The sequence below is a fragment of the Neocloeon triangulifer genome, unplaced genomic scaffold (genome assembly GCF_031216515.1).
Source record: "Neocloeon triangulifer isolate White Clay Creek 2 clone unplaced genomic scaffold, ASM3121651v1 ptg000015l, whole genome shotgun sequence".
In the NCBI taxonomy this organism is placed as follows: Eukaryota; Metazoa; Arthropoda; class Insecta; order Ephemeroptera; family Baetidae; genus Neocloeon; species Neocloeon triangulifer.
In genome coordinates this window covers 6230665-6243653 of record NW_026775557.1, presented here as the reverse complement: position 1 = coordinate 6243653, position 12989 = coordinate 6230665, and positions in this window count along the sequence as shown.

Here is a 12989-nt window from a genome sequence, read left to right as displayed (position 1 = left end):
TCCTCCTTTTGAAATTTGTTTCGGAGGATATGCATCTCACAGGAAATATTACATGAATTATTCAAAAATGTAAAGAAACGTGTAATGAGTTTGTTACATAAATTTTTAAGTAGTAAATAAATATGATTTTACTTGCAGCTCAGATTTAGTTGGTTGAAATTGTTTTGGAAAAAAACGATTGGTTTATAAACAACAAGAAAAATCAAATAACTTTATTCCTTCTTATTCATGTTTAAATTAAATTAATGTATTTAACATTATTATCTCCTTTAAAAGTGGAATTTTGATATTTTTGTTTTGAGAAATTTTAAGGACTTCAGTTGATCTTCAAGCCAGTTAAACTTTTACTCTAAAGTCACAATATTATGATGCTCTCTCTATCGCGCGCGCGTCTTCTTAGGCGCGGCAACTCTTTTAAACACAAGCTTCTTGGCTCTCGCGAAGTGGAGGCTCAACTGGGGAAGATTTCTTGGTACTGGCGTTGCTGCAGGCGCATTTACAACTCGCGGCGAGGAGACCTCCATCATCTTTGCATCACGCAACTTGGCTCTGAGCGACGGAGCAACGGCAAAGAGAACCACCACAGCCCTGCGCCTCTCTGCACCTAATCCGCCAACAGCAAGAAAAATATAATAAAATAACTTATTTCAGGTTATTACATGTTTAAAACGAGATTATCATAGAGATTTAAAAAAAATTAATTAATTAAAAAAAATTATTTTTGTTAAGTTTGTCAAAAAAAGTAAATATTCATGTTCAATTTCTCTTTGATTCCTTATTATTGGTAACAAGTGACAGGTGTAAAATGAAATGCCACGTTTGAATTAAATTAAATAAACAAATCTCTAAAAGTGCTAATTTTATTTTCGCCTGCCACGACAAAATTCGTGCCAATAACTGTGATGAGAAACCTTCTTTGAGCCGTTTGATATCAAGTGTTAATTTACAAAGTCGACAGCAATTCTTTTTCTTTCACCATTGGCGGCATCGATTTCTTGATGATAAGTAGAAATTCACGAATACAAGCAGCCAATTATATTACTTACTCTTGGTTCTAAAACTCTCGTGACTTTGCTCGCGTTTTTTTTTTTGTGAACAGCAAAAAACACCCGCTGCAGATTTCATTCAAATTCAGGCACGATAAGGAAAATGAGGTTCTTTATATTTGTATATCAGGGAGGATGTGTACGATTACAGCAAATACTTAATGAGCAGTGCAATTACTTTTGTAAGTCAGAAGTAATGACTACATTTAATTAGCAGTGTTTTATATATAAACTGCTTCTGCTGAAAAAAAAATAATACAAATTGTGGTAATAAAGCAATTAGTGCTAATTTGCAAACTGTTATTTTCAGGCGTACTGTTTTTTTTTAACAAGATTTTGGTCAAACTTTGGCACGATTGAGCTCTTGATAAACAAGCAGCGCAGTCATGAGCACAAATTGGACTTCTATTATACCCAAGATTTTAAAGGTTACAAATGATTAGCAATGGAACAAACAACCTAATATTTATTCATTATATTAGAATATTTATTTTAATGAAAGAAGCGCTGAGAAGATAATCACATTCTATGTTGTGAAATTAATACAAAATATGTAAAATTCTTTAGAACTATGAACTAATATTTTTACTTAAATTTATTCGAGAGATTTCAATGCTCGAAATATTGGTATGATTTTTGTGTCTCATAATTTCTTAAGAAATATGAAGAGATGGAAGCTCACTGCGGTGGATAGGATATTTTTGAACTCGGAAGTTTCAGTAAAATTCTTGCTAGTGGTGGTGCCGTTTTGTCGAACAATTCCTTTTTTAAATAAATTGTTTCCAACAATTCAATGTAACAATGTGAAAAAATAAACAACAATTATAATAGAAAATTGGTTCTGCATTTTAATTTGATTTAATTTGTGTACAGTTTTGTGTTTTAATGTAGTCTGATCAATATGTGCAATTGTAAAAAAATTAAATATTAAAATTTTACAATAATTTTTGAATTTATGAGTTGCGAGTTGCATAGATTTCCTGAGAAACATCAAAACTCCATAAATTATGCGGTTTATTTAGTGATATATGTGTGAAATTTTGTTTAAATATTATTGTCATACAATAAAATTATATCACTTTGTTTTTGAGGTGAAACTTTTTAATGCAATCATTTGACGTGTCATAAAATAATTAAATTTTTCTAGTCGAATGCTCTCAGCATGCCACATTTTGCAGGAGGAAACGCATAAAAACGGAAGTGAGAGTCCCATATAGTTGACAAAAGCTTACCAGGAAATGAGCAAAACAACCAATGGTTGCTCGCAATTCTTGTTTCCAGCACTCTGCAAAACGCGACTTTTCCAACACATCCACTGAAATGTGGGAAAATGGTGGCCAGATAGTGGCATATTCACTGTTTTCAGCCTGTTTTCATGTGTGCATCAGGTCAAAAATCGCCTAAGATAACAAAGTTCACAAATAAAATGAGAAAAGTTTTGATAAAAATAATAAAATTATATTCCCTTATTTCTAATTTTGCAGTTTTTAGTAATATTTTTACGACAAAAATCTAAAATTTTAAAACTGGAATCTCTATTTTTGAATAAGTATTATTTTTGCATAATAAATTAAAGTATTTTTCAACGTTTGCTTCCATTTAATATTTCTAACCTTGAGCTGGAGGGAATCAGACAATGAGAAACAAAACCTGAAACTTGCTTGGATTTATATTTAATTCTGATTTTATTCCATTCCAGTCTCATGAATAAAACCGATTTGATGAATCGAGCCGATTACAATCTATAAAAAGAGAAATGCGTGCTTTGTGATACATCAAATCGTGATGCCCGCGATTGATTAGATATTAATTTATGCTGATACGCGCCGAACTAAAACTCGCCGCTCTCGCGCATTGTTAATCAGATTTTTATTACGTCGATATTTAGCATGGAAATGTGTTTTGATCGATGCGACTTATCAAAATATATTATGCTGAGAGTGAACACAAAACTAGCAGGCATTTTTAAAACATACTAATGGAATTCATTGAGCGGAGGTGCAGTAAAATCCCAATTACCCGCACGCAATTCGATTTTCAACTTTCAATGCGCACCCTCCGCGCCCACGGGATAATGAGCTTTGCTAATCAAAATTTTAATATTTATGACACGTGTGCACAATTTTCTATTGTAAAACCCCTGCTGCGGGCATTTTTTTTATTGCGACTGTTTTATATCTGTGTTTATTTAAATAAATTAATCTGAGCATTTTTTAACTTATGCTATAAAACCAAACGTTTTATTTGGATTAATTTCTGAATAATCGAAGCACCATTAAAATCTTATTTCACCTGCGCTTTGAAAGGAATTTGCTGGTCCTTGGATGTACAAAAATGCTTAGATTTGGTTACTGTTTTGATTGAATAAGAATTAATAACAAAAAACAAAAATTATTAATATTATTATTTACTTTTTTATAAGGATTAACAACCGTGGACCACACCAGCATTGCAGTTGAGTAAAAACTTGATTGAGCTGCTTTTATAAAGCTATTAACCACTTTTTCTTGATATCATCAGGTATGCAATAAAAAAAACGATATCCTGGAAATTCACAGGCAGAGTTAATTTATGCACTGTATAGGACCGTGGAAAGAAAACGAGAGCTTTTTTCCCAAAACGTACGAAAGCAGAGCGCTGGTCAAATAACCGGATTAAATTGTTTCAAAAAAACGCTACGTCTTCAGAGCGGTTTGTAATTTTCCCATCTCACCCACAAAGGAGCGTGGGTCTTCAATCTGCATGCGTGCGAAAAAGCGCTACTGTTTTTATGATTGTCCATTATAAAAGAGTGTGTGGAAAAAAAATCAGGTCTGGATCGCCGCTGCTGCTTTGCGCGATGATTATGATTGAGGCCGAATTTATAAAAGCTGTTGGCAATCATAAATATATTTATATAAATCGGGAGCTGCTCATGCGAGAGAGCGTCGATATCTCATAATATAAAGCATAAAGGAGATGAGCTACCAGGTTACGCGCGATGAAGTCGGCATGCAAGCCCTCCAGCCACACATCCATATAAATTTTATTTCACCTTTATCCAGCAGCATCAATCTGCTTTACAGCCGTTTCTTGCATCACACCGCCGACACTTTTTCCTCGAAGGGACGCAGTAGTTTTCTTATTTTCCTCGTGAATACAAATTTTACGATTGTATGTATGCAACTGAATTCTTATGCATCTCCACATCATAACAATAAAAATACTCCAACGCTTGTAATTTATTCACATTTTTTTTTTAAATAAACAGAATGCGGCTTATTTTTGTATAAAACGTACACAAAATTAGACGCCCCTTAATATGTAAGATGTTGGCAACCGGCTGTGTTTGTCTGTATTGGGGTTGCATTCACCCTATATGAATTTTAACATGACAATATTTATGCTATTTTTTATAATTTTTGCTTAAAATTTTAGATTGAGTAATCTGATGATCAAACTGTTATAGATCTTAACATTCAAAAGTTAATTGGTTGTTCTTTTGATCTTGGAGATTTCAGTTAACGCATCAATTAAATTTTTCCGTTGTAACTTCTTCCCTCTACTTTCCATTTTGTAAAACATTTTGCAACAATTTGACAATAAACAGCAAACAGCAATAAATAGAATTGCAATAAATTAAAAACCACTAATTCCAATGCATATATATTTCATGAAAAAGGGAAAATTCAGTTGAAACATTTTAAATTTTAGTTTATCGTCTTAGGCAGAGCATTGCAGAGGATAAAATAAAATTTTATTTTAATTTACTCGAATTTTGCTGCTGTAAGGTGTTTAGTCGGCATTTTTTATTTCTTATGGATTCCTTAATGGGAGAGTCAAATGAAGTTTTCACAACAATAGGAGCAATTTTTTGAAATTATTAGCAAACAATAAAATGTCAATCATCATTTTTGTTAAGAATCAATTTGCTGTGTCAATAAGGGGTCCTTAATTAGTTCTCTTTTTGCTCTATAAATTTAATAAATATATATACTGCCATTTTTTTTATATATAATATAAAAAAGTTGCAGAGTTTCTAAAAAAGTAAGAACTTATATCAATTTTGAATTTTGTTGTCACTTTTATGAACTTTTATGAATGTAACCAGCTCAAATTAATATTTCTTTCAATTCTTTTTAGAGTAATAACTTCTATATAAAAAATATCTTAAGTTACACCCGGTCAAGCTAAAGTTTTTATTTATTTATTGTTCTCCAGAGTCTCCAGCAAACAAAACGATCTATTTTAAAATTTTAATTTTCCAGAACTTATTTATTCTTCTTAAATTTCAGAAACCGTATCTGCGTCCGTGCTTTAACATTAAATTATTCAATTTATTGAATATTAATTAAAAATAACGAGTTGACCTCTTTCAAAAACAAAAGTTGAATGTAATATCAAAAGTATGATTTTCAATAATTTGTCAAAATATCAACATTAGAACATTATACAAACTTCCAAATTTGTTCCCAATCAATCAATTTTGACACTAAATTCTTCCAATAAAACTTTTGAGAAATTTTAAAAAAATCATCAAATGCATCGAAAGTAACTTTCAGGTAAAATATAGTTTGTAAAAATGATTTCTGATGGAAAACTTTAATTTACAGTTGAAAATTCAAAGCTCTCTCAAATGTGACACCGCCATTGCGATTCGCGTGCTCGCTCGGTGTACCAGTGCAATAATTATCGTGGCGAACGGCATGGCTTCGAAACAAACGGCAGCGAGAAAGACAGACAGGCATAGTGTCGTGCGTGTTTTAATTACACAGACACGCACGTACCCAGCGTAATGAGCGCGTTTTAATCTCGAGCGATTGGCTCGGCCGGCGAGGAAAGAAAGAAAGGTGTGGACCGCGAGTGCCGCGCCCTATCCTCTCTGCACCAGGAAAGAAGAGAAATAGCGTGACCGGCGGGTAGCACAGTAGCTCGGCGGCCGTCAGAATTTTTGCTTTTTCAATACTCATGTATGCATGCGTTGCGTGACGGCTACTGGTCTTGGGTTTCACCTTGGGCCATTCGAATGCTGCTTCTCGCTCGCTTTATTGCCGCCGCGCGCGATCAACTCGCTGCTCGAATGATCATATTTATTATATTCCAGCTGATGCTGCGCTGAGCGTATTTTCTCTTCCACTGGAGCACTGGGGCCCCCCGATGGTGCGTCTCTCGAGGTGATTTTTGGTCCTTTTGTTGTAATCTGCGGCGACTTTGGCGTGTTTTCAAGAGGCACAGCCGGCAGGAAATTACGAGACGAAAGTGAGATTCCGTGTGGAGTAAAATCATTGTATATTGAGGCGTATAAGCGAGAGTTTATGCAAATTGATGCAAATCACTAGCCAAATCGGGTGTTCAGGAATTTGAGATTGGATTTGTTGAATTAACCTATCAAGTTTAAAATAATTAATATAAATTTAGTACATAATTCTTACTGCATACTTTATTGTTGTAAAATATTTTATAAGATTTTAAGTTTTATCATATTAATAAATTTATACTTATATTTTGTTATTTATGTAATAAAAATATATTCAAATAGTTGATGATTAGTATTATTTGATATTAAAAAAACGCTTTAATTTTCTTTTAATTAAAAATGTATATTTAAAAGTATTCTTTGAAAAGTGCATATTCAATTTCTGCTAATTAATTCTGATAGTTCAGCAGTTGGTGCTTTTTGAATTGAACTTATTTCTTCAAGTTAAAGGAGAACATTAAACACACATAATTAATTGGAAGCGAAGTAATCGAGCTTTTTTGTTTTTGTTTTTAAGGTCAGGCAAAGTCTTGTTGGCCTGTGCCCTTTATTAGTGGTGCAGAAGGCGCCACCCAATTTAATTTTTTTCAATTTTTTTTTGGTTCCACTTTATTTTAAAGTAAACAAAAGAGCCCAATTTCTTCACTTTCACGATCATCTCTTTGAGCGTCAATTTCTTCAAAGAATTAAAGTTATTTAAAAATTTTAAATAGAAACATTTGAAAGCTACTCTTTACTTGAGTTTATATTTGGAGAGGCGAGAGGCTGAAGTAATCAGTAATGTGGTGCATTTCAATATCTGGCTGCGACAAAAATAAAGCAATTTTCTTAATCTTCATGCCGTGATTAGCGCCGTGTGCGATATAATCTTTTTATAATATAATGAACAAGATATAAAATCTCTGTGAAAGAACACCATAAAACAAACACATAATGATCAATTAAGAGATTTATGGCAACAATAGAGTCATTTGCACGCATCACAAAAGTCAAAGCAGTGCCGCCGGCGACGCTTTTCGCAGAGATTTGTGGAAAATGTGCAAAGTGTCATTAACATTACATCCACGTGGGAGATGCTGTGTCAAAGACGCATGAGAGAAATAATCCTCTTTGAGCGCATTTCGGGGAAAACTTTATTTCGTTTTCGTTTTTTATTGCCCCCTGCAAGTTAGGAACGGAGCTTTTTATGGCGCACTGTTCTTGATGTATACCTGCGTTTTAATTACAACTTGAGTAGCTCAATCTGGAATGCGACCCTGCGTATACTTTTGAAGTTGGCCATTGCATCAAAAATTCTTAGTAATTTTTGCACGTGCGGTTTTGCGAAAATTTTAATTGTGTCAGTTGTACACTTGATTCTAATCAATTTTTAACTGGAGATAATTTTAATTGTGCTAATTATTGGAAAAAGAGCCACTGCAATTGCTTCAATTATTTTGTTCAAATATATATAACGAAAGAAAATAATAATTGTTCCCTTTGATCAACGCACTAGATTAATTTCTCTCCTTGTCCACAAGTGTTGAATCAACAATCAGCAAAATTAACAATAAGTGGCAAATTAACTGTTTGCTGTTGGAGACGCGTGTTTTCGCGCAGATTGTCGTTTGGATGAAACGAAATACAAAATTGGTATCACCGGCGCTCAATTATTTGCTCTCCTCCTGACACTCTGCCCACTTTTTATCGCCGGCTCATCTAAACTGAAACAGTCAGTCGCAGTTTAATTAGAATAGAGCAGTGGTATAATTTAAATAGCAATCATCCAATTATCAAATATATCCATGAACAAGTTTGTTTCTGTTTCTGATTGTAAATTATAAAACTTGCTCACAGCTGATGCTTTTTAAGTATAATTATGGAGGTGTCTGGAAATGCGTTACATATTTATGCACTTGAGAATAAGCAACACGTTCAATTCTCTTGAAATAAGACCGCAAGATATTTAATAAGATTATATTGCAAAAAAGAATTAACGATAATTTTTGTGCGAAAAGACAAAATACAAAAACAAAAACATTCTTTTTTCAGTGAAGAGAGAAAAGTCTAAGAAATGAAATATTTTGAGTCCCACGCTAAAATAATGCTCTCTGGCTCTGAAAGGGATAGATTTGCCCAAAATTGATCAAAATTTTTGGATTTGTTAATATTTTAATTTTTTATATTAAAATATTAATATTTTTTTTAATGTTTTCAATATAAATTAAATACCTCAATTAATATTATGTACATAATATGTTGTTGACAGGAGGCAATTGTGGACAAGCCAAGACAAGGTTCAAGTGTTTTTGTTCAAGGAGTCTCGTGGCTTCTTGCCCGACCTCGCTGTTGGACATAACTGACATAAGCCACCCTGCTCGCTGGTCAAATTTTTTTATTTTATTATGACAACATGCAATCTGCCCAGCGACATTTTAATACTCTATTTCAATGCAGCAATTTATTGAAATTGCCTTTTCATTTTTAACAGTTTAATTTATTTTATTATTTAGTCAAACTATTTTATCACTATTCAATAATAATTAATTTAAGTCAATTGTCAACAAAAATACAATGATTTCCAACAAGGAATAAACTATTAAGTTTTCTTTGAGAACATATTAACACTCCAGGTGATAACTCATTTCTTTTAAAATTGAAAAAAGTGAAATAACAGTCTATTAGTAACAGCCTGAATTAATTTGTCACTTTTTGTTAGTATTACTTCAAATTTACATGCACGTAATCTTTAAATCGGCTGTAACATATTACAAACTATTTTCAGCAATGAAAAAGCTTTTCACAAGATAAAACGTGAGATAATTTATGAAAAAAGAAGCGAGTTGTCCGTATAAACTGATATTGTATTTATAATTACACAGTTAAATATGTGTTCATTGGTATGTTGAAAGTTAAAACGCATGAAATATTTGTAAAAAAAAAACAACAATCATGCACTTATTGTCTCTTTGACATGCAAAGGCCACCAGCAATGACCAATTTAAATAGTCTTTGCGGCGTTTGTTTATTTATTCCACATGATTATTATTTTTGGTTGTTTGGCATTCAAGGTTGAGTCTCGGCAATATCAGCTTCCGAGAAGAGGAAGACGTGAACTCCTCATCGCTCTCTCTGCTTTCGGACTCGAATTATGACATTGAAATGCTTCTAAGCCCAGGTGATTGCTTCTGGTGAGTCAATATTCGCGAGCGGCTTGTGTGGCATAAAAATGTTTGTGCTGAAGTCTGAAGGTAAAAATAAATTGCCTTTCTCTGAAAATGATTCCACTCGCATTTTGCCTGATCAGGCCTCTTAATTGCCGCACAGCTTAAAACATTCTCTTATTTGAAACGAAATTTAATGCAACAAAAAAAGTATTTATATTATTCTAATATTGATGTTAACAAAAGTAAATTTCCAAGCCATACACATACAAATCTGGAATTTTTGTTACTCTTGAACAATTGTCCATTTATCACACAATTATTTGAAATAATTACTCGGCCGCTTTCATATGTAAAATTGGTTTGACACGCAATTTTTATAAAAAAAATCAGGTACTTATTAAAAAAATATAAAGTCATGTGAGTGGCGTTTTTATCTGGCAATGTTTTTGTTTATATCGTTTGTTCTCCATTTTTCTCCATAATCGGCGTGCTGCATAATGGCTTTTAGATTTCAGAGTACATAAAATAAAATGGCTGTACACTGATTAAAAGATATCACGTTAATGCACCACGCGACACTGCGTTTCCACCATTTTCTGCCTGGCCCTATTGAGTCCTGTTAAAAACTAAAACTATCGTCAGCACGTTTCCCTTTCCGCCCCTGCTTTTGATAAACGGAGTCGCTCGATGTGCTATTAAACGCATAAAAATCAGTGTTTGAAATCAATAAGTCGCGTTGCAGTTATTCTCATTTTCTGGCACTTGATCACGCACCGATGTTTTTTATTGTTTAATCAACGCAAATTACAAGAAACAAGAACGTAGCCGCCAGCCATAAATTACAATGCGATTAAATCTTCATATCGCACGCTTGATAAATTTATATATAATATAGTGAATAATAATAAGACTCTTTTGTATCTTGCATGGCAATCTAATGAAAATACTTATATAATCTGTTATATTGATCTATGTTTCATGTAGAGATTAGAGCTTTTATTCTCAAACTAAATTTAGTTATTTTATAGCTATAGGCAGCACGCGTCACGGTTTTAGGCGGGTTTCTGGATTATACAATAATTAATACAACAATTCAATTCATTGTGCAAGCCAATGTAATGCTATGATTTCATTTATTGATAATTATAATCAACTTACAGAGCGTTACAGAGGTCGACAATTTGTATGTTTACCTTAAAAATATTATTTATTGTTACTGGGTCATGTTTTATTTACAAAATTTAGTGTTATAAATTTTAATATTGTCTCTATTAAACGATCTACTAAAAAAACTGATTTATTTGTCTTTAAAGATATTTAATAAAAAAATACATATAAAATATTGTAAAAATATGTAACTATAAATTAAAATAAAACTAATGATTATATCAATATTAACACTAAAATATTATTTTATTTTTAAGAAAGGAACTTTAAAAAAAAAATAAAACGCATGACTTGTTGTCCAAATCTACAGTTAAAAAATTACTCTCTGGCACATGAGGAATTAAATTAAAAGAGATCGGCTAGAATTTCTAGAATAGCTTTGTTTGGAACATGCCATCAAAAATATTTAATTTACATAATTATTTATAAAAATAAAAACCCCAATCAAGCAAAGTATTGTGTATAGATGATTATGAATAGTCATTTAATATCAATATCTTCTTTATTGACTTTATTGCAACTTAACCTGAATAAAAATGCAATGAACCGAAAAATAAAATGAGGTTATTATAGAGTTTAAAAAACTAATATGAAGCTACCTGCCGGCGCCAGCGACTGATATTAAAGAAAACGAAAAAGAATTATTGCCATTTTGTCTGAATGACCTGCCAATTCGGGTGTCGGCACTATCTTTGAGCAATCATTTATCCCCGGCGAGAGCAGAAAATATAGAAAATAGACTCTTCTAATAATAATGGACTCGCAGAAATAAACAGGCAGGCGAGGGAGACACGACAAGCAATTATATTACAAATCCGTGTTTTGTATGTGACGACGACTGTTCGCGCGCGGCGTCGGCGTCTGTTTTGGGTAATAAATTCATAAGGGGCTGACAGGCGCGCACAATAAAAAAGAAGAGCCGCGCGTTTTTTTCCGAGGGCTTGCAGTGCTGTTGGGGTTCAGAGGTGGCCTCACTATGCGCTCGCGGTAATATTTATGTACTCGCCGTGCTCCATAATCGAGATTTATGCACTCATTGCCCTCGGCGCAATCCGCCCTCCTGGCTCCAGAAAAGGCGGGCACCCGTCTCTGATTCTCGAAACACACGGCAGGTATATAACGTACGTTTGTGTGCGTCTGCAATATGGGTTTGCAGCTTGTTCCGGACGCACGCATACGGGAAACCAAACATCAAATAGTGCTGGAGATTTCGTGATATATGTTTTTCTCATCAAGGATTTCTTTCGCTTTGCTCACGCACCCCCTTTATACCAGAGTTTGATCAACTAATGGATAGGGTTGCTCACAATCGAGATGGAATAATAAATTACTGAATCGTTTGTCAGATATTAATTTTGATTTTAGTAACGTTAGTCATAAGTTAAGTAAACTTTTCTGCATTATTTTATTCATTAATAAATAATTATTTCTTTTCAGATTAAATTTTCAATTTCAAATTATAAATATTTGATGTCAGCTTGTTCTTAAATTTTATAGTGGAAGCAAAATTTTATATCAAAATCAACATAATTAATTCATTACTCAGGTCAGCTAAAATTTATTTGTAATGATTTCTTGACTTTATAGTAGCCAAACTTGCTCCTCTTTAAAGATATAATAATTAGGAAAAAAATTACTCCATAACATACTAGGAAAAAAATCTTTGTCATTTTTTGAGTTTTAAATTTTTTAAATGACAAAATGTCATAATTATAATTAAGGACAAATAAGATTGTGGTTCTGTCAAGGCATGAAAGCTGTATTGCAGACATTTTTTGTATAGGTTGAAGTTCCAAGTTGTATAAAATGCATGGAATTTAATAACATTTTATTTTCAAATTTAAATAGTGTGTCATTTATGGAGTAGTGACGCATAGACCATAGCCAAAAAATTGAAAAAAATTTACTTTATAAAAAAAAAAAAAAAACTAAAAAAGCAGCTAATATAAGATTTCCATATTTTTATTTATTTTATACAATTATTTAAAGGTCCTTTACGATGGCAAAGAGATATTTTTTGGACTGTTGACTTATAGCGTTTAGATTTAGTACGTTTTATTATATGAGAGTTTTACGCTAAACGATCAAATAATTGTTCTTTATTCGTAATGTGTGCAATGGGAAGCTTCCGAAATTGTGATTGTAAACAATAAACAACAATAGAAAGAAGATATTGAAGAAATAATAGATGTGTTTTTAGACCGTGCATGGGAATGAGTGGATTTAATTCCTTATTTTTATAATATTTATTTAAGGAAACAAATATTAATAGCTCATTTGAGCGGATTAATGGGTCCTGTCTTGTTCACGTTGGGTTTTTGGCAAAAGTCTTGCTATTGGTTGGAAGCCGTTTTATCGAACAAGACGAACAATTTCTGTTTCCTTAAAAAACAA